General features: G+C 44.2%; 1 protein-coding gene across 1 annotated transcript in view; it reads right to left on the bottom strand.

Moving 5' to 3' along the window:
* Positions 1-22,782, bottom strand: part of LAMC1 (laminin subunit gamma 1) — a 200,949-nt gene that overhangs the window by 103,491 nt on the left and 74,676 nt on the right. The gene's annotated exons all lie outside the window — the stretch shown is intronic.

The following is a 22,782-nucleotide window of genomic DNA, read 5'->3' as shown; positions in this document are numbered from 1 at the left end:
CATTCTCCTAATACTAAACCTTGGGTATCCACATACCTAATCAGACTAGAATTCAGGGTTGCCCATTTTCTACCCTGATGCTTTAATCACCATACCAAACCAGCTCTCCACTCAAGGAAGACAGAAAACTGTGGTTTAAGGCTTATAATAAGCACAGGATCGTCAAATCAAACATTACATTATTTATTTTTAGTTACTTCATTTATATGCTGCCAATTCCTGAAGGCCCTGGGCAGATAACAATTGTACCACAAAATTAAACAACATGCATAAACAAGAACACAAAAAATAACAAAAATATAAAAACCAAAAAAAAGAAAGGCTTGTGTTCACAAACTCCATCTTCAATCACAACATAATTTCCTTGTGGACTAGAGAGAACACACTTTTCTGAAAGCCTAGAAGGGGCAAAGATGACAGAACTATCAAAATTTGATAAAAATTATAAAACATTTTGGTGCGATGCCAACTGAACAGAACACAAATCACAACAGGTTACTAAAATGAATTAAGATCCTAAGAATTCATAGAAGGTTTTCCTGCCTCTTTTTTCAATAGTAGCCTCAGGCTGCAGCTAAAAACCTATCCCCAAATATTGGCAGACCTCCAGAGAAACACAACATCAGAATCCAAAAAACAAACAAGCAAATAAGTAAACTATGAAACCCCATTGGAAGTTGCAAGAGTCGAAAAAGAAATCAAATAATAATAACCTCTTAATAATAATAACCTCTTAATGAATTCTCCTTCCTTGATCAAGATAATGTTGATGCCCCTTATGCAACGAAACGTAAGAGAATTGTGAATTCTGATATCAGGAACAAGGAGAGAATTCAGCCTTTGTTTTTATACAAAACAGTAAAAGGATAAATGAGATCGATAAAACCAAGTTCTTCTGTGCAACCAACCACTTTGTGTCTATTCACTTCAATGGATGCTGTTTTTCTCCAGTCCCTCTTCCAATGTTACTATTCCCATGAAGCCCTGACAAAAGTGATTTTGAATCCATTTCTTACTGGTATGACCTTTTTAACCTCCCAAAAGAGGGTGAAAACTTGGGTGTGTCTTATTCACCGAATGTAGCCCCATCCATCCACCCCCATCTTTGGTCTCTGCCTGCCAGCAATTTACCTCCTCACAGCAAACAGAAGACTGCTTAGTCACTGATTATCTGCCTCCTGACACTCAGCTGATTGATTGAAGTTGCTGACAAGTCCACATGCTAAAATGAAAGTGAAACTAAAGCTGCACAGAGGCAAATTGCTGGAGGGATCAGACTCTGCTGAAACTGGCTGTTGGTTTTTTTGCTGCAAGGAGGTAAGTCAATAACTATAAATGCCTATTTTGTTCAGATTATTAGACTTATTTTTTAGAGACTGATTTATTACTAACTTAACAAAATGAAGAACCTTTTTAAAATAAATGCTTGCTTTGAAGAGACCCAGTGCTATTGTATCTTCTTTTAAGTAGAAGAATACTTCCAGAAAGCCACGTCAATTTTAAAGGTCTATAAAAGTATAATCTGAAATGTAACAGTGTCCTGTTTTAGCGTTAAGATAAGGTAGTTGAGTTAAACCCTCACTTAGTCATGTTTGGAATAGATCTATTTAAACAATTTGGAGGGGTTAGTGTGATTACATTTAAGGAAACTTTATGGGATTAATATACTGTCATAATGTACATTTCTCCAATTCTTTGCTATTTCTATGGGTAAAACACACATGCACAGAAATACACAGCAAACTGTGCATATAATCTCTGCTGTTTGCTGTTTTGAAAATTGTTGGGAGATAGAGGGCTTTTTTTCTTCTTTTCCTCCCGCAAAACTAAGGTACTCTGGTGTGTCTTATACTCTGAAAAATACGCTAAGTGTAACACACAAACACACACATTTATATTTATATTTATATTCCTGGCTTTATCCCTTCCTTCACTTTCCCTCTTATTTCCCATCATGATTTCATTGTAAGCTCTTTGAAATAGTAACACCCTATTCTTGAAAGATGTTAATTATGATTGATGTTACCAAAACAATCTGAACACCAACCATACTTATTTCATTCTGCAAATTTAAATTTAAATGGCCTGCTAAGCATAGACGTTTTCCACAGTTAAAAGCAAAGCATAGAAAGATTTGCAAACTATCTTAAAAATTTACCCTGACACATTATTGTTTTGTATGTCAACCATGAAAGCTGGGTAACATGAAAGCTCCCAACTGTGCTGTGTTGCTATAGGACTGCAGGGAAGGACATTGAGAAAGTGGTTTTCTTTTCCTATATGCACAACAGGACCTTGGGAAAAAGTGAAAAAAATTAATGTTGCTAGAATGCTTTGAAGTCTGTTCTTCAGCCTTCACTGATGAGAAGAGCCTGCTTTGCATCTCACACAATTCAAATAAGGAAGGAAGCCAGAAGAGGAACAGGCAAATACAGTGGTCCCTCGAGTTTCGCGATCTCGATCTTCGCGAAACGCTATATCGCGAGTTTTCAACCCGGAAGTAAACTCCACCATCTGCGCATGCGTGCCCTTCCACGCATGCGTAGATGGTGGAGTTTCCCCGCCGGGCAGAGGCTTCCCTGGGTCTTCCCCCTCTTGCCCCGGTAAGGCGCGAGCAACGGCGTGGGCGGGTGGGCGGCACACGCGCGGGGAAACCCCAGGGCCGCTTCTCAGCTGAGAAGCGGCCCCAGCAACAGCGCGGGGGGCGGGCGGCACGCGCGCGCGCGCGGGGAAACCCCAGGGCCGCTTCTCAGCTGAGAAGCGGCCCCAGCAACAGCGCGGGGGGGCGGGCGGCACGCGCGCGCGCGCGGGGAAACCCCAGGGCCGCTTCTCAGCTGAGAAGCGGCCCCAGCAACAGCGCGGGGGGGGCGGGCGGCACGCGCGCGCGCGGGGAAACCCCAGGGCCGCTTCTCAGCTGAGAAGCGGCCCCAGCAACAGCGCGGGGGGGCGGGCGGCACGCGCGCGCGCGGGGAAACCCCAGGGCCGTTTCTCAGCTGAGAAGCGGCCCCAGCAACAGCGCGGGGGGGGGGGCGGGCGGCACGCGCGCGGACAAGCAGCAGCAGCGAGGCGGCGGGGAAACCCAATCTTCGGCTCCTCGCTGCTGCGGTGGAAATAAAAACACCATCTGCGCATGCGCAGATGGTGTTTTTACTTCCGCACCGCTACTTCGCGACAAATCGATCATCGCGAGGGGTCCTGGAACGGAACCCTCGCGATGATTGAGGGACCACTGTAATACAAGGGAGGCAAAATTTAAAATTTTGACCAAGACATCTGGCTTGGGAAGGGGTGTATATAGAAAATATAATTTCCTTATAGATCTTCTGAAAATAATGTACATTCATTAAATATTTCTATTCCTTTGGTACAGAATAGACATCGTCCTGGATGTAAGTGTACGTATTTACAAATTGATTGGCTATTATTAATAGGTTATCACTCTATATTGGCTAGGAATTCTCCACCCCATGTCCAGTCAACGAAGCGGTGGAAGTGATGTGCCGGTGTCTGGAGGCTGTTGGGGCCTGTGTGGGTGTCAACAGACTCAAACTCAACCCGGATAAGACGGAGTGGCTGTGGGTTTTGCCTCCCAAGGACAATTCCATCTGTCCTTCCATTACCCTGGGGGAGGAATTATTGACCCCCTCAGAGAGGGTCCGCAACTTGGGCGTCCTCCTCGATCCACAGCTCACATTAGAGAACCATCTTTCAGCTGTGGCGAGGGGGGCGTTTGCCCAGGTTCGCCTGGTGCACCAGTTGTGGCCCTATCTGGACCGGGACTCATTACTCACAGTCACTCATGCCCTCATCACCTCGAGGTTCGACTACTGTAATGCTCTCTACATGGGGCTACCTTTGAAAAGTGTTCGGAAACTTCAGATCATGCAGAATGCAGCTGCGAGAGCAGTCATGGGCTTACCTAGGTATGCCCATGTTTCACCAACACTCCGCAGTCTGCATTGGTTGCCGATCAACTTCCGGTCACAATTCAAAGTGTTGGTTATGACCTTTAAAGCCCTTCATGGCACTGGACCAGAATATCTCCGAGACTGCCTGCTGCCGCACGAATCCCAGCAACCGATTAGGTCCCACAGAGTGGGCCTTCTCCGGGTCCCGTCAACTAAACAATGTCGGTTGGCGGGCCCCAGGGGAAGAGCCTTCTCTGTGGCGGCCCCGGCCCTCTGGAATCAACTCCCCCCGGAGATTAGAACTGCCCCTACTCTCCTTGCCTTTCGTAAGCTCCTTAAGACCCACCTCTGTCGTCAGGCATGGGGGAACTGAGACATCTCCCCCGGGCATATACAATTTATGAATGGTATGTTTGTATGTATGTGTGTTTAGAAAATGGGGTCTTTTAAATATTTTTAAACAGTAATTTAGATTTGTTGTACATTGTTTTTTTCACTTTGTTGTGAGCCGCCCCGAGTCTGCTGAGAGGGGCGGCATACAAATCTAAATAATAAATAAATAAATAAATAAATTCTGCAAGTTTCATTGCTCAGTACTGTAACCAGGAACCTAAAACTGGTGAAAGTTTTGTCCAAATAACTGATCCTTCAGTAAAATTAAATCCCATTCAATGTTCTAAAATTAATTACTTCCATGTTTGAGTGCCAAAGAAAACTGTTTCATTTGAGTGACCACATGGTGGTGGTCATTGTCAAAATCCGAGGTTAACTAAGGTTAACTAAATTAATACAACCAGTGGGAGAAAAGATTCTATCCAGAAGGTCTCTAAAAGGACTTTTGGTAAGGTTTTTTAAAGCAAGGCAGGAAACCAAAGTCAACCTCATTACAGGCTGCAGGTCTTTACTACAGAAGAAAAGCTTAATAGGGTGAGTTGGTGGGGATTTTCATGACAGCACATTATTTGCAGAATAAGTAGGGAAGCTGAAATTACAATAACGTTATATACAAAAAAATACACATACATACATGCATACATACATACATACATGTGTGTATACACACACACACACACACACACATATATATATTTATACATATACATACATACATACACCCTCAATGATTTTGCCTAGAAACACTGCTTCTGCCTGAAAAGCACAAACGTGTCATCCATGCTTCACCGTGCATGCTTGACAGTTAGTTATGCAGAAGGAGAGTGCTTTTGAAGAATGACACTTTTAAAGGCCTGGCTAATTTCCTGCCTATGTACAGTATGTACAACTACAGAATGTTGCTGGCTGCAAGGAACTGAGATGTCTGACTATTATAGATGAATAAGTGCTAAAACCATCAACATCTATCCCTTTTCACTTAATACAAATTTTCTACAAAGCAAAAAACTGCTTTCATAGAATGCGTGAAACTGGAAGCATGGGAATGAGGTTTGGAGAGATGTTGACATTTTATACTAATTTGCAAATTGATGGTCACTGGGCTTCCAGACAAAGGCAATGTCCTATATGTAAAGTACCATATTTTTCAGATTATAAGATGCACCGGACTATAAAATTGGGGGAAAGATCAAACACAACGTGAGAAAATATTATTTTAATGAAAGAGTAGTAGATCCTTGGAACAAACGTCCAGCAGACGTGGTTGGTAAATCCACAGTAACTGAATTTAAACATGCCTGGGATAAACATAGATCCATTATAAGATAAAATAAAGGAAATAGTATAAGGGCAGACTAGATGGACCATGAGGTCTTTTTCTGCCGTCAGTCTTCTATGTTTCTATGTTTCTATAAAATGCATTTACAGGAGGAAAACAAGGGGGAAAATGGTTTTTAGCCTCTTTGTGTTGCGTTTTCACCCTCCCAGGCCCCCAGAAGCACTCTGCAGTGCTCTGTACGGCCAGTTTTCACTAAAAACGGCCCCGATTTTACTGTTTCACTCTCTGCACATCACTTTTTCTCCCTCCCAGGCCCCCAGAAGCATTCTGCAGTGCTCTGCATGGCCTGTTTTGGACAATAACTGGCCCGGAAAAACACGACATGCAGAGGGCTTGGGAGCCTAAAACTGGGCCCATTTTTTTGTGGAATCAGGCCATACAGAGCACTGCATCTAGGGGCTGGGGAGAGTAAAAATATGGCAAGGGAAGAATACCGGAGGCCAAAACCGCCCATATTCAGTCTACTAGATGGACCTAAATTTTCACCCACTTTTAGGGGAGGAAAGGTGCATCTTATTCTCAGAAAAATACGGTATACTAGGTATGTCCAAAACTTCCTGATTTATGAAATATTCTAGAGAATGCCAGTATATCATGGTTTCAGTTGTCCCAGATAGCAATCCACATGGAAAACTTCCTATCTAGGCTTTAAATTATCCCTGAAATACCTTGAACTATCCCTGGAATATATTGAAGCCAAACATTTTCTTTAGAAAAGACAGAACAGACTCCCGAAATGCAGGACCTGGAAGAGGAATAATATGTTTCAATGGGGGAGCAGAATATTTTGGAGACCTCAGGAACATTCCATTCCCAAACTGCGATAAAGTTAATTAAATCTGTGTATTGGAGAATGGAACAGAACTTTGAATATTAAGGCACCCGGAAGACTACAGTAGAGGAATGTTCAAAGATACATTCTGTCTCTCTTGGCAAGAAAGGAGGTATCTTCATGCAGGACTAAAGTCTAGAAGGGTTCTGCACCCCAATATTACAGCGGGAAGGAGGTAGAACAGGTATTGTGGGTTAACTGTAATGTGTATAGCCTTATCAGTCAACCAATGAATGGCAACTATAATTAAGTAGGTAACTATGATGCTTGAATGGAAGAGGATGAAAAAGAATATATGAAGCCAATGATCAAAGCACATAATGGTCAGCATTATGCATCATGTGCAATTTTTGGAGCTAATAGAAATTATCCAGGCCATGAAAAGACTGATGACAAGAGGCTCATTATTCAAACCTCAGAAAAGATTTATGGCTTATATGAGGACGCAGAATGGAAGGAAACGAGAGAAAGGCATTCTCCGAAGTCAGAATGGTTGCTAGGGAGCTTGTTTTGGTCCAATAATCACAATCCTGGGTGTAAAGGGATAGTAAGGAGAACAATCTATTATGTGTTCTTGTCTCTAAAACTGAGTCTCAAGTTTGAGGAGACTCGGAGAAGAATATGAAGTACAAATGCAGCAGCAGTCTTACTGGCAGAATCAAAGATGGGAGTAATTGCTAAGGTGACACATCCGCAACTGTAAATTGGGGTTCAGAGAAACATCCTTTTATCTCTTTTCCTTCTGATTGGGATTATGATCTTATTTATTTTTTAGAAGATATAGGTTGGGCAAGATATTTCCTTAGTGCCAATAGATTAGAACCTGAAATATGGTTGAAACAAGGCTCCTGTCAACTTTTATGACACAACAAAATATTTTGGGTGAAGATAAAGGTAGAAACTTCAGGTGGGGATAAATTTCAGACTCTGCAGCTCTAAAATCTCACTTTACAGTGGCATGAAAAGGGGAAGAGCTGTTGCATCAAACATGTTTGACAAATGTCTGCCAATGCTTAAGACAGTCTATTGTGATTTGAGCTTCCTCAAACCACAAGAAACAAAAGTTTTGTCCATTTGGGGAAAGAAATTTGTTATTATAGCACTGGCATTTACAGAATAAGACCTTCAAAGCCAGAAGGGTGCATGAGGATAATTGCCCCCAACCTCCCTCATGCCCCACACAGGCAATAAAGTCCTGGAGGCGTCTGTAATATGGTAAATGATTTAGCTTTACTAGATAAATGGTCAAAGCAATGGAAACTGCAGTTTAATGTTTCCAAATTTAAAATAATGCATTTGGGGAAAAGGAATCTCCAATCTGAGTATTGTATTGGCAGTTCTGTGTTAGCAAAAACTTCAGAAGAAAAGGATTTAGGGGTAGTGATTTCTGACAGTCTCAAAATGGGTGAACAGTGCAGTCAGGCGGTAGGGAAAGCAAGTAGGATGCTTGGCTGCATAGCTAGAGGTAAAACAAACAGGAAGAGGGAGATTATGATCCCGCTATATAGAGTGCTGGTGAGACCACATTTGGAATACTGTGTTCAATTCTGGAGACCTCACATACAAAAAGATATTGACAAAATTGAACAGGTCCAAAGACGGACTACAAGAATGGTGGACGGTCTTAAGCATAAAACGTATCAGGAAAGACTTAATGACATCAGTATGGACATTTACGTAAAATTATGTTTAACTACATAAAGAATGTAAAATTACACAGTTCATTAAATTTGGTTTTAATTGACATTTGACTTTAATAGAACCCCATTTCCATAACTAGACTGTACCTTTGAAGCTTTACTACTGTGCATTGAAAAATAAAGTGGGAAATGTAATATTGATAATACCTCAAGGAATTATATGAGAAGCGTGACTGAAATCCAAAGCTGTAGGATCTAAAAATAATCTTCCCTTAATTTGATTTCAAATCACTTCTGCTATCTATAAATCTAACCTTCAATGTTATTAACTCAAAATTTATTTTGTTTCCCTTCTTTGTGGAAAAATGGAAGGGCCTGGTCGCTCAAATAGTACTTCCTCATGGTTTCCACCCTGAATGAAATCTGCTACTTGCTTTCTATGCTTCACAATATCTGACATCAACACAATTGAGAGAGTTCAGAAATATTTCACAAGAGTCCTTCATTTTTCTTCTCACAACAAAATGCCTTACTCCACCAGGCTTGAAATTCTTGGTTTAGAGTTAGACAACTTACAATTCCGCCGTCTCCGTTCCGACTTAATTATTGTTCATAAAATCATATACCAAAATGTCCTCCCTGTTAACGACTACTTCACCTTCAACCGCAACAACACACTAGCACGAAATCGAAATGTCAACCGCTCCAAACTTGACTGCAAAAAATACGACTTCAGCAACAGAGTAATCAACGCCTGGAATACACTACCTGATTCTGTGGTTTCTACTCCTAACCCCAAAATCTTTAACCTTAGACTATCTACAATTGGCCTCTCCTCCTTTCTAAGAGGTCTGTAAGGGGCGTGCATAAGCGCACCATTGTGCCTACCGTCCCTACTGTCTTCTCTTGTTACTTTTTATCATTACTTATCTAATGTTTAATATGTACAAACTATCACCCAATAATTGTTTGACAAATAAATAAAATAAATAAAAAAATTCCAACAGTGTAGTTGGTACAAACGGAGACTGCTCTCCACTGCATTCCAGAATTCTTTTTGATAAGGAGAATATTAGTAGCTCAGGACTGAAATGAGGGATTCTTGGCACTCTCTGTGCTTGGTTGTTTTCTTGCATTACCCAAACTAGGTAACATCATCAGTGCCAGTCCTAGTTTGAGTAGTGAAACATCTGCAAGAAAACAACCAAGTTCAGAGAGATCAACCATCCCTCTTTTGGTATTTTTCTGGCATGCTGGATAACTCTGTTTCAGTCCCTTTAACCACTGGCTAAAGTTCTCCTTAGGGAAACCTCTCACTTCTTGTTGACTTCCTTGCTGATTTTTAACTAAAAATTCATGAGGAAGTAAACCTGGATCTGTGGTGATTGCATTTGAAAAAGAAAGCAAACAGCTCCTCCATCACTCCAACCAGTGAAAAGCCTTCACACCAATTGACTTTTGGGCCAATCCCAATTTTTGCCTTTATTCGGATGCCAACAATATTAAGGCTGGGTAAAGGATGGGCTTTTTGCTAAAAATGAAAATACTGCTTTCCAAAGCAAAAAGGATTAGCTTCATCCAACACAAGAATCCTACGTGCTGTAGTTTACATTTAATTAAAAGGTATTTAACCTCCCTAGTTAATACTTTGAATATTTTATTTCATAAATATACACACACCGAACAGTAGAAGTAGCACTTCAAATTTTTCCACAGAGGACATTCAAAATCACTTATAAAGATTGCAAAAAATACATGAAAATAGTCCAGCTATCACAGTCTCAACACTACAGGTAGCTCTCATTTAACAACTACAATTGGTACCAGCAAATTGGTTTTTAAATGGAGCTATTACTAAATGAAAATGCTTAAGATTTTATTTCAACTTTTTTTTTCCTTTACAGACTTGCAAAGACCACAAATGAAAAGATTGGTTTGTAAAATTACTTTTATTTTAATCATTGTACTAACTGCGAGCAGTCGCTAAATGAGGATTAAGTGTGGTAATAGTCCGTAATAAAGATGTTTGATTTGACAAATGAAGAGTTCTTGTAATTCACCTTATTAATGCGTAGCAGCTTTCCAAAACCTTCCACAGCCACACACGTAGAAAAGAGGAGAGAATATCTGGTATCCTTGAATTGGGAGAAAATGTACCTTTCTTCCCACAACTATAGAGTTGTAGGTTCTGTGGCAGGGGTGTCAAACTCGCAGCCTGCAGGCCCAATGTTCGGACCAGGCTTACCCCCCATTTTAGCAAAGGAGGGAAAGTCACAATATGCCAGGTGATGACAAGATGATACTGCGAGTTTGACATCCATGCTCTATGGCAGTGTTTCCCAACCAGTGTGCCGCGGCACACTAATGTACCGGAAGACATGGTCAGGTGTGCCGCAAAGAAGGAAGCTCAGCTTCTGGTCACGCAACTTTTTGCTGAGAGTGCGAAGAGCAAAAAGTTGTGAGACCGGAAGCTGAGCTTCCTTCTTTGCGCCTTCCAAGTTTTCCGGCAGCTGCAGCACCCCACCCGGCTGGAGATTCCCTGGCGCCGGCAGCAGGTGAGCTTTGGGGCCCGGCAGGAGGGTGGCGGCAGCGGGAGGGCGGCGGCAGCAGTACCGGGCATTAGCCGCTGGGCGGCGGCAGGGTGGTCGGCTGCGAGCCAGAACTCCAGGACATAGGCACCGATGGCGGCGGCTGGACATGTTGCAAGAGAGAGAGAGATAAAGCAAGATAGAGAGAGAAAGAGGGGGGAAGGAGGGTGAGGGAAAGACATAGAGGGAGGGAAAGAGGGAGAGAGAAAGTGAGCAAAAAAGAGAGGAAGGAAGGGAGAAACAAAGAGGGATGGAGAGAGGGGGGGAAAGAAAGAGCAAGTAAGGAAGAGAGAGAAAGAGGGAGAGAGAGAGAAATAGAGCAAAAGGGAGGAAGAGAGAGATTTTTTTTTGTCCAAACTTTTTTAGCTCCCCAGCCCCACTCAATGTTCCCCAGGATTTTGTAAATGTGAATAATGTGCCGCGGCTCAAAAAAGGTTGGGAAACACTGCTCTATGGTAATCAGTGATACTTATCCCACTGCACCTTGTGGTCAATGGCAAGTGATGAATCAATCAGACCACAGGCATCCCCTGGATGTAATCTAGTCCACTTCGAAAGGGAAGTGGAAGGCACAATTGCTATAATCATATCACTTGAGGCCAGCCCTTGAGGCTCTGAGATTTTCAGAGTAGGCCTCTGACTAAATTAGTTACACACCAAGACAAGACTGCTTTGGACACGAAAGCCCAGAACTGAAGCAAATTTAAGAAAACTTTTAAAAAGTTGCCTACCAAACCTATCTTTGCTTGTAACTTCTATGCTTAGCTGAATTGTATTGACTGGGCAGAAAATATACGGTACTATATAAATGCAATGAAAAACAAAGTTTGGATATATAACATTAAACACTTTTGAAGAATCCCCCTCTCCCTGTTCTCTCTGCCTTTGAATCAGTGTTGGCTCCTGACAACTGCCTGGACATGTCCCTGTAGTTTCCTTGGCAAAATTTCAGAAGTTTGCCTTTGCTTTCCTCCTAGGGCTGAGAGGGAGGGAGGGAGGGAGAGAGGGAGGGAGAGAAGCTCAAAGTCACCTAGCTGATTTTATGTCCATGATAGAATTTGAATTCACAAGTTCCTGGTTTATAGCCACTACAACAAAATTGGCTTAGAAGTAAATCTCAATGGTATTTGTTTTTATCATGCTTTACAAGTTAGGTCAAGTTCTTAATAAAAAAAGCTATTTGTTGTAAGGCACCCAAACATACTTGTTTATGAAATGGACAGCCATGGGGTGGGGGGGGGGCAGAAAAGAGAAAGGAGAAAGAGAAAGGGCGAGGGAGAGAGATGGTCAAAGGACATTCTGGGAAACCTATACTTCAAGGTTTTTTTAAAAATCATCGCTGTCATTACAGGTAGTCCTCCATTTACGACCACAATTGAGCCCAAAATTTCTGTTCAGTGATTTGTTAAGTGAATTTTGCCCCATTTTATGATCCTTTCTTGCCTTGGTTGTTAAGCAAATCCTTGGAGTTCATAAGTTAGTAACCTGGTTGTTAAGTTAATCTGGCTTCCCCCCATTGACTTTCTTATTCTTATTCTTATTTATTAGATTTGTATGCCACCCCTCTCCACAGACTCGGAGCGGATCACAACAAAAACAGTACAAATCCAATACCTAAAAACACTTTAAACCCCTTAATATAAAAACAATCATGCATCTCATACAGACCATAAACAAAGCGGAAGCGGCCCAGGAGAATCAATTTCCCCATGCCTGGAGACAGAGGTGGGTTTTGAGGAATTTGCAAAAGGCAAGGAGGGTGGGAGCAATCCTAATCTCCGGGGGGGGGGGCTGATTCAAGAGGGTCAGGGCCGCCACAGAGAAGGCTCTTCCCCTGGGTCCCGCCAGACGACATTGTTTTGTCGACGGGACCCGGAGAAGGCCAACTCTGTGGGACCTAACCGGTCGCTGGGATTCGTGCGGCAGAAGGCGGTCCCAGAGATATTCTGGGACTTTGCTCGTCAGAAAGCTTGCAAAAGAGAGAACCACATAACCTTGGGAAATAGCACCGGTCAGAATAGGCGTTGATTGCTTACCTGAACGCCTCTTCTCGTACGGTGAGCGGGTACAGCAGTCACATGGGTTGCTCATGTCCAATCCGGTGGAACTGAGCCTAGTGTTAAAAAAGCTTGCCGGATCCGCCCCTTCCCCAGAATTCGCGAATCCATAGACTAGGCTCAGCTGTGAAGCTCTGTAGTGTTCAACTCTTATAGTTAGAGGAAGAAAGGTTATAGGAAGGTAAAGAAGACACATACAAGGGCGGGAAGTGACTGCTGTACCCGCTCACCGTACGAGAAGAGGCGTTCAGGTAAGCAATCAACGCCTATTCTCCGTACTGAAGGAGCGGGTCCAGCAGTCACATGGGACATACCCAATAGATGGTCCCTAGGGTGGGATTAGATTGCTATCGTGTGAGATAACGGATTGGAGTACCCTTCTGCCGAAGGCAGCGTCCGCTGAAGCGTAAGAATCAATCTTGTAGTGCCTGATGAAGGAATTTGGCGAGGCCCAAGTGGCTGCTTTGCAGACCTCCTCCAACGGGGCTTGAGTCGCCCAAGCGGCCGAGGTGGCTGCGCTCCTGGTGGAATGCGCTGTGATGTTCCTTGGAACTGAGAGGGAGGCCGACTCATAGGCCTTAGATATAGTCCCTCTGATCCAACGGCCTATTACTGTTGAAGACACTTTGGCACCCATGACTCTGGGGTGATAGGCTATGAAAAGTGCTTCTGACCTCCGAAAGGGTCCTGTGCGTTGGATATAGATTCTCAGCGCTCTAATGAGATCCAGGGTGTGCCATCTAATTGCCAAAGGATGGTCTCGTTGGAGGCAGAAAGAAGGTAGAACAATATCCTGAGTTCTGTGGAACATGGAACTGACCTTGGGTAAGAAGGTGGGGTCCAGTCGCAAGACTACCTTGTCTTGATGGAATTGACAAAGGTCCTGCCTGATTGAGAGGGCAGCCAGCTCCGAAATGCGTCGGGCAGAGGTAATAGCCACCAGGAATGCTACTTTAAAGGATAGGTACCTGAGGGACGCCGATTTTAAGGGTTCGTATGGTGCCTGCGTGAGGGAATGGAGAACCCGTGGCAAATCCCAGGATGGATACCTGTGGACCTTGGAAGGTCTGAGGTTGGCTATGCCCTTGAGGAATTCCTGAACTGCTGGGAAGGATCGGAGAGGCTGTCTGCGGGGGCCCCCTAGGACAGATGAAATGGCTGCCAGATGACGCCGGAGGGTGCTGGTGGAAAGTCCTTTATGGAAACCTTGCATAAGGAAGGAAATGATTCTGTGTATGGGAATGCACAGGGGAGAGAGGCCTTCCTGTAGACACCACTGGTGAAACTTGGACCACGTGTGGTCGTAGATTCGATTGGTCGAACCCCTCCTGGCTTTCAAAATGACCTCCACTGTATCGGGGTCGTGACCACGCAGTTCTAAGTCTCTCCTGATAACAGCCAGGCGGTGAGGTGGAACCACTCCGGGTCTGGATGGAATGAGGCCCCCTGCCGCAGCATATCTGCCGAAACGGGGAGTCGCCAAGGGTCCTGGACGGACAACTGTTGGAGATCCGCGAACCAGGGCCGGCGGGGCCAATGAGGGGCGATTAAGATTACTCGGGCCCTCTCGGTGAGGACCTTGTGAATCACGTCCGGGAGAATTGGAATTGGAGGGAATGCGTAAAGTAGGCCTGGAGGCCATGGGCTCCGGAGGGCATTGATTGCTTCCGCTCCCGGGGATGGAAATCTGGAAAAGAAGCGAGGGAGTTGGGCGTTCGCGTTGGTCGCGAAGAGATCCAGGATTGGTAGACCGAATCTGAGGCTGATTTGATGGAACAGGTCTTGATGGAGGTTCCACTCTCCTGGGTCTATCATTGCTCGAGATAGCCAATCCGCCTGGACGTTGAGGCTCCCCGAGATGTGGTCGGCTAGGAGCGACCGAAGATGTTTTTCCGCCCAAAGGCCTAACTTGAGGGCCTCCCTCATGAGAGCCTTGGATCTCGTGCCCCCCTGTCTGCAGATATGGCTTTTCGTGGCAATGTTGTCGGTGAGAATGAGAACGTGCCGGTTGGGAATGCGAGGAGAAAAATGCTTCAGAGCCAGGGAAACGGCTCTTAACTCTAGCCAATTGATTGGCTTGGAAGCTTCCTCCGGGGACCACGTGCCCTGGGCTATCATCCCCTGGGCGTGGGCTCCCCATCCCGATAGACTGGCATCTGTGGTGATGACAAATTGATCCGGGCACCTGAACGGGGATCCTTTGTCCATGGCCGGAGACTTCCACCACTTGAAGGATCTGCGAACCATTGGTGGGATGACAATGCGACGATTTGAGTTGCTGTGCCCCGATCTCTGAAAGGGTAATAGGAGCCACTGAAGTTCCCTAGCATGAAGGCGAGCCCAGGGAATGATGCCTATGCATGACACCATCTTCCCCAAAAGGGAAGACAGGGTTACTATGGATACTGAAGGTTTAGATAAAATGCAAGAAATTAACTCCCCTATACTGAATTTTCTCTCGGGAGAGAGAAAAACCTGGGAGGATTCTGAATTAATAATGGATCCCAGGTGTAAAATGGATGTGGAAGGTTGGAGATGACTTTTATCAAAGTTGATGGAAAATCCATGGTCCTGAAGGACTGACATGGTGATAGAAAGGTCTGTTTTCACTTTCTCTAGGGAGTTCCCATGAATCAAAATATCATCAAGATAACATAAAATGTGAATGGGAGACGCCCGGATATAGGCCGCCAGGGACCCCAAGAGCTTTGTAAAGACCCGAGGGGCCGAGGAAAGGCCAAATGGCATTGCCCTATACTGGAAATGCCTGCCTTGAAAGGAGAAACGTAAAAATTTTCTGTGGCATTTGGCTATAGGAATGTGGAGGTAGGCCTCAGTGAGGTCTAAAGAGACCATGAAATCTCCCGTGTGGATGGCGGCCAAAATAGATGATAAGGAGTGCATCTTAAACTTCCTATATTTGATGAATAGGTTCAGCTTCTTTAAATCCAAAATAGCTCTCCAACCTCCGGAGGATTTTGGAACCATAAATAGGATGGAATAAAAACCTAGACCCTTCTGACCGGAGGGAACCGGTTGAATGGCTCTGATGGACAATAAGTGGGAAATGGCCTCCTCCATACGGTTACAATCTGAGGAGGACCTGGGAGAAGGGCAAGAAATAAAACGTTTCGGGGGGGGAGAAATAAATTCTAAAAGAAGACCTGTTTGAACAGTGTCAATGACCCAGGGGTCCTTGGAGGTGAGACGCCAATTAGAGGCGAAATGGGCCAGGCGACCACCTATGGGAATAGAGGAAAATTTACCATCTAGGTTTCTTTGAAGCCCTGTTAGAGGACGCTCCCCTTTGGAAACGAAAACCTCTGCCCCTGGAGTTCCTACCTTGGGAACGAAAGCGGGGGGAATACTGACCTGGAGATCTCTGATAGGAAGCCGCTTGATCTTGTTGACGCCCTGGGCGACGAAAGGACTGCGTTTTGGTAGCCTTTTTGGTGGTGGGACCCAAAACTTTCTTCTTGTCCGTGGTTTCCGTGAGGAGTGGATCCAGAAGATCACCGAAAAGAAGGTCGCGCTTTAAGGGTCCCAGGGATAACTGCCACTTCTGGCGAACTCCCGCTTGCCAAGGGCGAATCCATAGGAGTCTTCTTGCCGTTGTAGAGGCTGCAATAGACTTAGCAGAAAATCTAGTAGATTGTAAAGTGGCATCAGCCACGTACTGGGCAGCTGCAAAGACCTTGTTGAAGTCTTGTTGACCTCTCAAGTCATCGGGAGGAATATGCTGTTGAAGTTGGCGAAGCCACAGCAGCATGGCTCTGGAGAAAAAGGAAGCCGCTGCAGAACTTTTAATGGCCCAGGAATCTGCGGTGAATCCTCTTTTGAGCATTTGTTCAATCCGCTTGTCCTCTGGGCGGAGGACTTCCTCTGCTTCGCCTGGCACAGCAGCCGCCGAGTGAAGGATCTTGACAGGTTCATCCGGCTTAGGAAAGGATAGGAGCTCCTCATAGGAAGAGGAAAGTTTGTACAATTTTCTGTCCTTGGTTGAGGGATTAAGCCCAGAGGCTGGGAAATCCCACTGCTTAAGTAAGGCATCTTTAAACAATTTAGGCATAGGAATTACCTCGTTATCCTCCTGTTCCTCTGTGAAGTAAGGTAAATTCTCCTCCGGGGGATCAGTGGATGTGGAGGCCTGTTTCTCCTGGGCCGCCAATCCCGTAGAAATTCTAGCTTTGAGGAGGAGAGATTTGAACAATTGAGAAGGAAAAATAGTAATTGGAGAAGGAACCTTTATTTGGGATTCCTCATCATCTGAGAGGCCTTGAAAGGGATCCTCATCCTCCTCCATATCCTCATATTCGTCCTGAGAGGAATCTGAATCATCCTGAATAGGAGCTCTAACCGCTGGGGAAGAACCCAAGGGGCGGGAGGGACGAGTAGGAGGAGGAGGTAAGGGAAGCTCATTGATGGTAGATAATTTAGCATCAATGGCCTTGGACAACACAGAAAATATAGATTGGAATTCAGGAGGTAAACTAGAAATATCAGCAGGAATGGCAGAAGAATCCCTGAAGGCCTGGGAGGATCCTGGCTGGGGGGAATCTTCAATAATATCTGGTTCCTCTGGACCTATTCCCCATAGGTTAGGTTGGGGTCTATCTAGGTTTGGCTCATCCAGAGATAACACAGGGACCCCAGAAGGAGGCAGACTAGAGGCCTCTGGGGGGTCTTGACTACTGAGTACTTGGGCTTGTACCTTCAAACGCTTTGCTGATTTGTCATGGATTCTTTGTAGGGCTAGGTCCCTTCTCTTCTCAGCCCTGGTGACCTTGGTCGAGGGGCGGGCCCCTGAAGAAGAGGAGGTCGAGGCCTGGGGGATACTGGTAATCTCATCGCCTGTAGGCCTGGCCTCTCTGGGACCTTTTGTTGTGCCTCTCTTGGGAAAAGTAACCATAGTCTGATAATTAACAGAAGACCAGGCTGAGCCAAAAAACTAAATAATTAGGGAGAAGAATTTCAAGCTTTCCCAAGAGGAATGGATCCTGCTCCGAGGCCTCGGAGCTGCTGAGACTTGAGGGCAATCTGGGCAAACCCAGAGTTCGTGTCCCCAAATCCAGCGTGGCCAGCCTCCCTAAACTTTAATTAAAGTAAACCAAGGCACTCTGGTTGGAGGCTTAGCCGGTGGAGAATTAAGCCTGAGCGTCCCAAAGCCCACTCCGGGATCCACGCGGTGGACTGAGGCCTACGCGGCTGGCAGGAGGCCAACACGAGAGGCCTAAATTTAAAAAGGGCGCGAAGGCCTTCGCGCCGAAAAATCGCTCCGTAATAGAAATCTTAAAGGGGAAGCGATCGACTAAGTCCAGGAGACTAGAAACAAGCGTCTCACTCCGCAGGAGGTATTCTTAAGCCCTTTAACAATAATACAATAATGATTTTTATCAATGAATCAATACTTGCACCAAGACCTCCAGGCCAAAGGATTAAAAGAATCCACAAGCGGCAGCGGGAATCGTAAACGGCAAAACAGCCGGGGGAAAACGAAACCGCAACTTCTCCCAAGGAAAAAAGCCGAGCCACAAACGGCTGGCGCTATTAGTGCAAGTAAATGAATAAGGACAAACAATTCTTACTATTTTTGAAGGAAAAGATCGAAGGGAAGGTGTTAGAATGTTGAACGAGCTATCACAATACAACCGCAGGATATGCGAACTGAGCGAATTCTGGGGAAGGGGCGGATCCGGCAAGCTTTTTTAACACTAGGCTCAGTTCCACCGGATTGGACATGAGCAACCCATGTGACTGCTGGACCCGCTCCTTCAGTACGGAGAAATCTGAGTCAGCTGCCAAGCTTCTGAATTTCTGATCACATGATCATGGAGAGGCTGCAAAGGTCGTAACTATGAAAAATGGTCATGCAGCAAATCACATTTTTCTCTGTCGTTGTAACTTGGAACAGTCACTAAATGAACTGCTGTAAGTCGAGGACTACCTGTATTGGGAGGTAGTCCTCGATTTACAGCAGTTCATTTAGAGCAGCAAGCTATGTTAAGAAAGGGACAGATTTCTCACTCCTTGGCCCATGAATCACCACTTTAGTTCGGACAGAATAAGTTAACCATGGTAGAAATTTATATGTTAATATAATACAAATAATGCAAGAAAAGACAGTTCATCTTTTGCAAATTGTTGTGGAGACTGTATTGGACCAGGCACTGGAAAAAAAGTAGTACTAATCTGTTGTGGTTCAGCCTGAGGCTGCTCAGGGACCGGCTGTGTCTCTGCTGGCTCCATGCCAGGAGGAGGATGACAGCGAAGAGGAGGGGGCTGAACAGTCGGACGGGGGAGAGGAAAGTCAGGAATGGGATGAAGGAGAACTGCATGAGAGCCCCGGGGGGGGGCTCTCCCCAGCCAGTAGCTTGGAGTCATTAGGTGATGAAGCACAAGCCGTCATTGACATGCGACAGAGACGTTCAGATCAGAGAAAGGAGCAATTAAAGAAGTATTATCAGCACTGAATTAGGAACAGTTGGGCTTGGGTGTGGTCCTCCTTAGCAGGGTTTAAAAGGCAGACAAGGCCTTGAAGCCATGTGGAGTGTTATCAATTGGAGTTACAGTGTCCTGCTTTGTTCTCGGCGTCTCTGTTCCTGGCTTGTGGCCCAGCAGTTTGGAAGACCCGTGGGAGGTGTAGGTCTGCTATCTACAGCCTCATATTGGCAGCAAGAATCCTGTATTGCTGCATGGACTTTTGCCTTCGTGGATATATCTGAAGATACAGCATTTTCCTGTTTGTAAGGACATTTTCTGTTACCTGTGTTTTTTCTTGAATTTTATATCTTTAGTGCAGAACAACCTTGTGAGCCCAGTTTGCTTTTTACCTGTTCTGCCACTAGATTGATTTTCTAAAATCAAAGGCTGACAGACGGAAATGACTTCCAGCGGGGGGAGAGGTTTCAAGGCACATTCATGCCTTTGCACAAACATTAAAGGAAGTGCTGTAGCCTTGGAATCTATTATTAATACAGAGAAAGGAAAAAAGTATGTAGAGATGCCATGTGAAGTGAATACAAGAAGAAAGCCCCTTTCGTGTCTTCCAAGCACAAAGCTCTCTTGTTCCCTTGCTCTTCAGAACGGATGGATAATTTATATCAAAAATGTTCCCTGCCAGCTGGCATGCCTACTACAAATGACAGATTGTGAGGATTGCCTTCATAAGATAAGCATGAATTGAAATTCTCCTAGTCTTATGTTCTTCTCTCTCTGTGGCTTGAATTTTTGGCACTATTTCCCAATACCCAGCCCAAGTCACTTAACAACACTGCTAATCTGACTCTGGGGCCAAAAGCTCATCTAAGGAAATTTGGGGAAAACATAGAAACATAGAAGACTGACGGCAGAAAAAGACCTCATGGTCCATCTAGTCTGCCCTTATACTATTTCCTGTGTTTTATCTTAGGATGGATATATGTTTATCCCAGGCATATTTAAATTCAGTTACTGTGGATTTACCAACCATGTCTGCTGGAAGTTTGTTCCAAGGATCTACTACTCTTTCAGTGAAATAATATTTTCTCATGTTGCTTTTGATCTTTCCCCCAACTAACTTCAGATTGTGTCCCCTTGTTCTTATGTTCACTTTCCTATTAAAAACACTTCCCTCCTGGACCTTATTTAACCCTTTAACATATTTACATGTTTCTATCATGTCCCCCCTTTTCCTTCTGTCCTCCAGACTATACAGATTGAGTTCATTAAGTCTTTCCTGATACGTTTTATGCTTAAGACCTTCCACCATTCTTGTAGCCCGTCTTTGGACCCGTTCAATTTTGTCAATATCTTTTTGTAGGTGAGGTCTCCAGAACTGAACACAGTATTCCAAATGTGGTCTCACCAGCGCTCTATATAAGGGGATCACAATCTCCCTCTTCCTGCTTGTTATACCTCTAGCTATGCAGCCAAGCATCCTACTTGCTTTTCCTACTGCCCGACCACACTGCTCACCCATTTTGAGACTGTCAGAAATCACTACCCCTAAATCCTTCTCTTCTGAAGTTTTTGCTAACACAGAACTGCCAATGCAATACTCAGATTGTATGTATGTGTGTGAAGCGAAAATGCTACTTGTGCGAGAGATCAGCCATGGGAAAGCTTGATGCTGCCGAGCTGCACTGCCACAACCAACAATAAAAATGTTCTGAAAACAGCCACAAATTCTCTCTTGTCAACAGATATCCAAAAAAACCCATCCATATAATTTTCATTACCTATATTGTCCTTCCATTTTTTTGTTCTGATTATCAGCAGTTCTAAGAACTAGCTTGAATTGCAGTCTGATTTCTGTTTGTAATTACTGGATGGCCTGAGCATACTTAATCCCTAAAATAATCTATCCCAACTTCCATTCAGACACACAAATCTATACTCCAAAAGTTTACTTCAATACCCTTGTAGAGAGAAACTCATCTGCAACAAGGAATATAATGTCAGTATATTTCCACGTCAAAAAAAGTCCACGATAACAATCCTAATTTAGAATACAGCTGTCAGAAAGTTGTATTTTTCCCTTGGAAAATAAAGGTTTCCCAACCAGCCACCCAAAACCTCATTTTCTTTAGCTGCTAGTTGTTTCAGAGTGAGACATAAAAAGTTTGGCAGCCAGCTTTAACACAGGGCTTTGACCACACATGGGGTGGTTCTGTTCCATTTGGTTCTTTCAAATTAAGCACAATGGTAACTTTCTATCTGTGCAAAGCGTGGAACACTTTTAACACCCATCGGTGCAATGGTTCCCAGCTGAGTCCAACGTAGTGCGCTGGCATGCTGAAATCTTATAGAAATCCTAGTGAAGTTAGCGAACCAATTTAAAAACATCCTGGGGAGGCTAATTTCTCAATAAATCTATACCAAAAACATCCGTTTTGATTAGTCCTTGGAAAGTCTAAATGAAAACACAACTTACCTGTTAGTACATTGATTGTGCCAAGCAAATGGGGGTGATTAAGGCAAGAGCCAAACAACGGAAGTCCTAAAACTCTTTTACTCCATTTCTTTTCCTTATCTCAGAACAAAATTGGGGAAAATAATAGTGGAGAAGGCAATTTGGCACGAAGTAAGCATAGGCAGGAAGAAAGTTTAAATCATTTCTCACTTTTTCACATGAAATCAGACCTCTCCTCATCCCCCTATTCTTTTGGCTAACTCTACTGAGAAAACAAACATTTACCACAAAGATGCATGTGGTTTCATTTTATCCATTCTCCTTGTCTGAGCTTGGAAACAAGAGCTTTCTAAGATTTTAGTGCTAGTTCTCCATATGTGGTGGAACAGAAGAAGCAGAACAGGGAAGTGGGCAGAAAAAAAATAAATCTCAGACAAGCAGAGGAGGAGGAGGGTGGTAGCTATTTTCTAGAAATGTTTTGCAATGCTGCCATAATGTTTGGCTATAGCACTATTAATAGGGCTGCACTCCAGTATGAGTGGATTCAAAAGTCACAGCCATACCCTTTTCAACCATGAGAATTCTTCCTAGTCCTAGTAAACATTTTTATACTTGACCATGGCTACAGAAAGTATTTTACTTTTTCCATCCTTATTTTCTGAAAGTATTTTGCCTCTTTTCTTTTCATCTTCTTCTAACAGCCTTAAAGTATTCACCCATGCAAGCAGGAAGCCCTTTGGAAGGTGCAGCCATTTGGGAAATGAAGAACCACACTAGAGTACAGGCATGGTTCAGAAAGGAGACTGGGTTTAAACCATACCCAACTACGGTATGTACACTTAAGAGTCACTACCACTGGTATAGAATTACACCCAGTCCCAAGAATTTGTAAATTTTTCTTCAGGTTTCAAAAGCAAGAATGAATGAAGCATGAACACATTTTAATCATTAATGCAACTTCTGTAAAGTTTACATTGTCTAATCCAGTGTTTCCCAACCTTGGCAACTTGAAGATATTTGGACTTCAACTCCCAGAATTCCCCAGCCAGCATTTGCTGGCTGGAGAATTCTGGGGGTTGAAGTCCAAATATCTTCAAGTTGCCAAGGTTGGGAAACACTGGTTCTAATGTATCCT

The sequence above is a fragment of the Erythrolamprus reginae genome, chromosome 3 (assembly GCF_031021105.1).
Source record: "Erythrolamprus reginae isolate rEryReg1 chromosome 3, rEryReg1.hap1, whole genome shotgun sequence".
Classification (NCBI taxonomy): Eukaryota; Metazoa; Chordata; class Lepidosauria; order Squamata; family Dipsadidae; genus Erythrolamprus; species Erythrolamprus reginae.
Note: the sequence above shows the minus strand (reverse complement) of the source record. Positions and strands in the feature narration are given on the sequence as shown.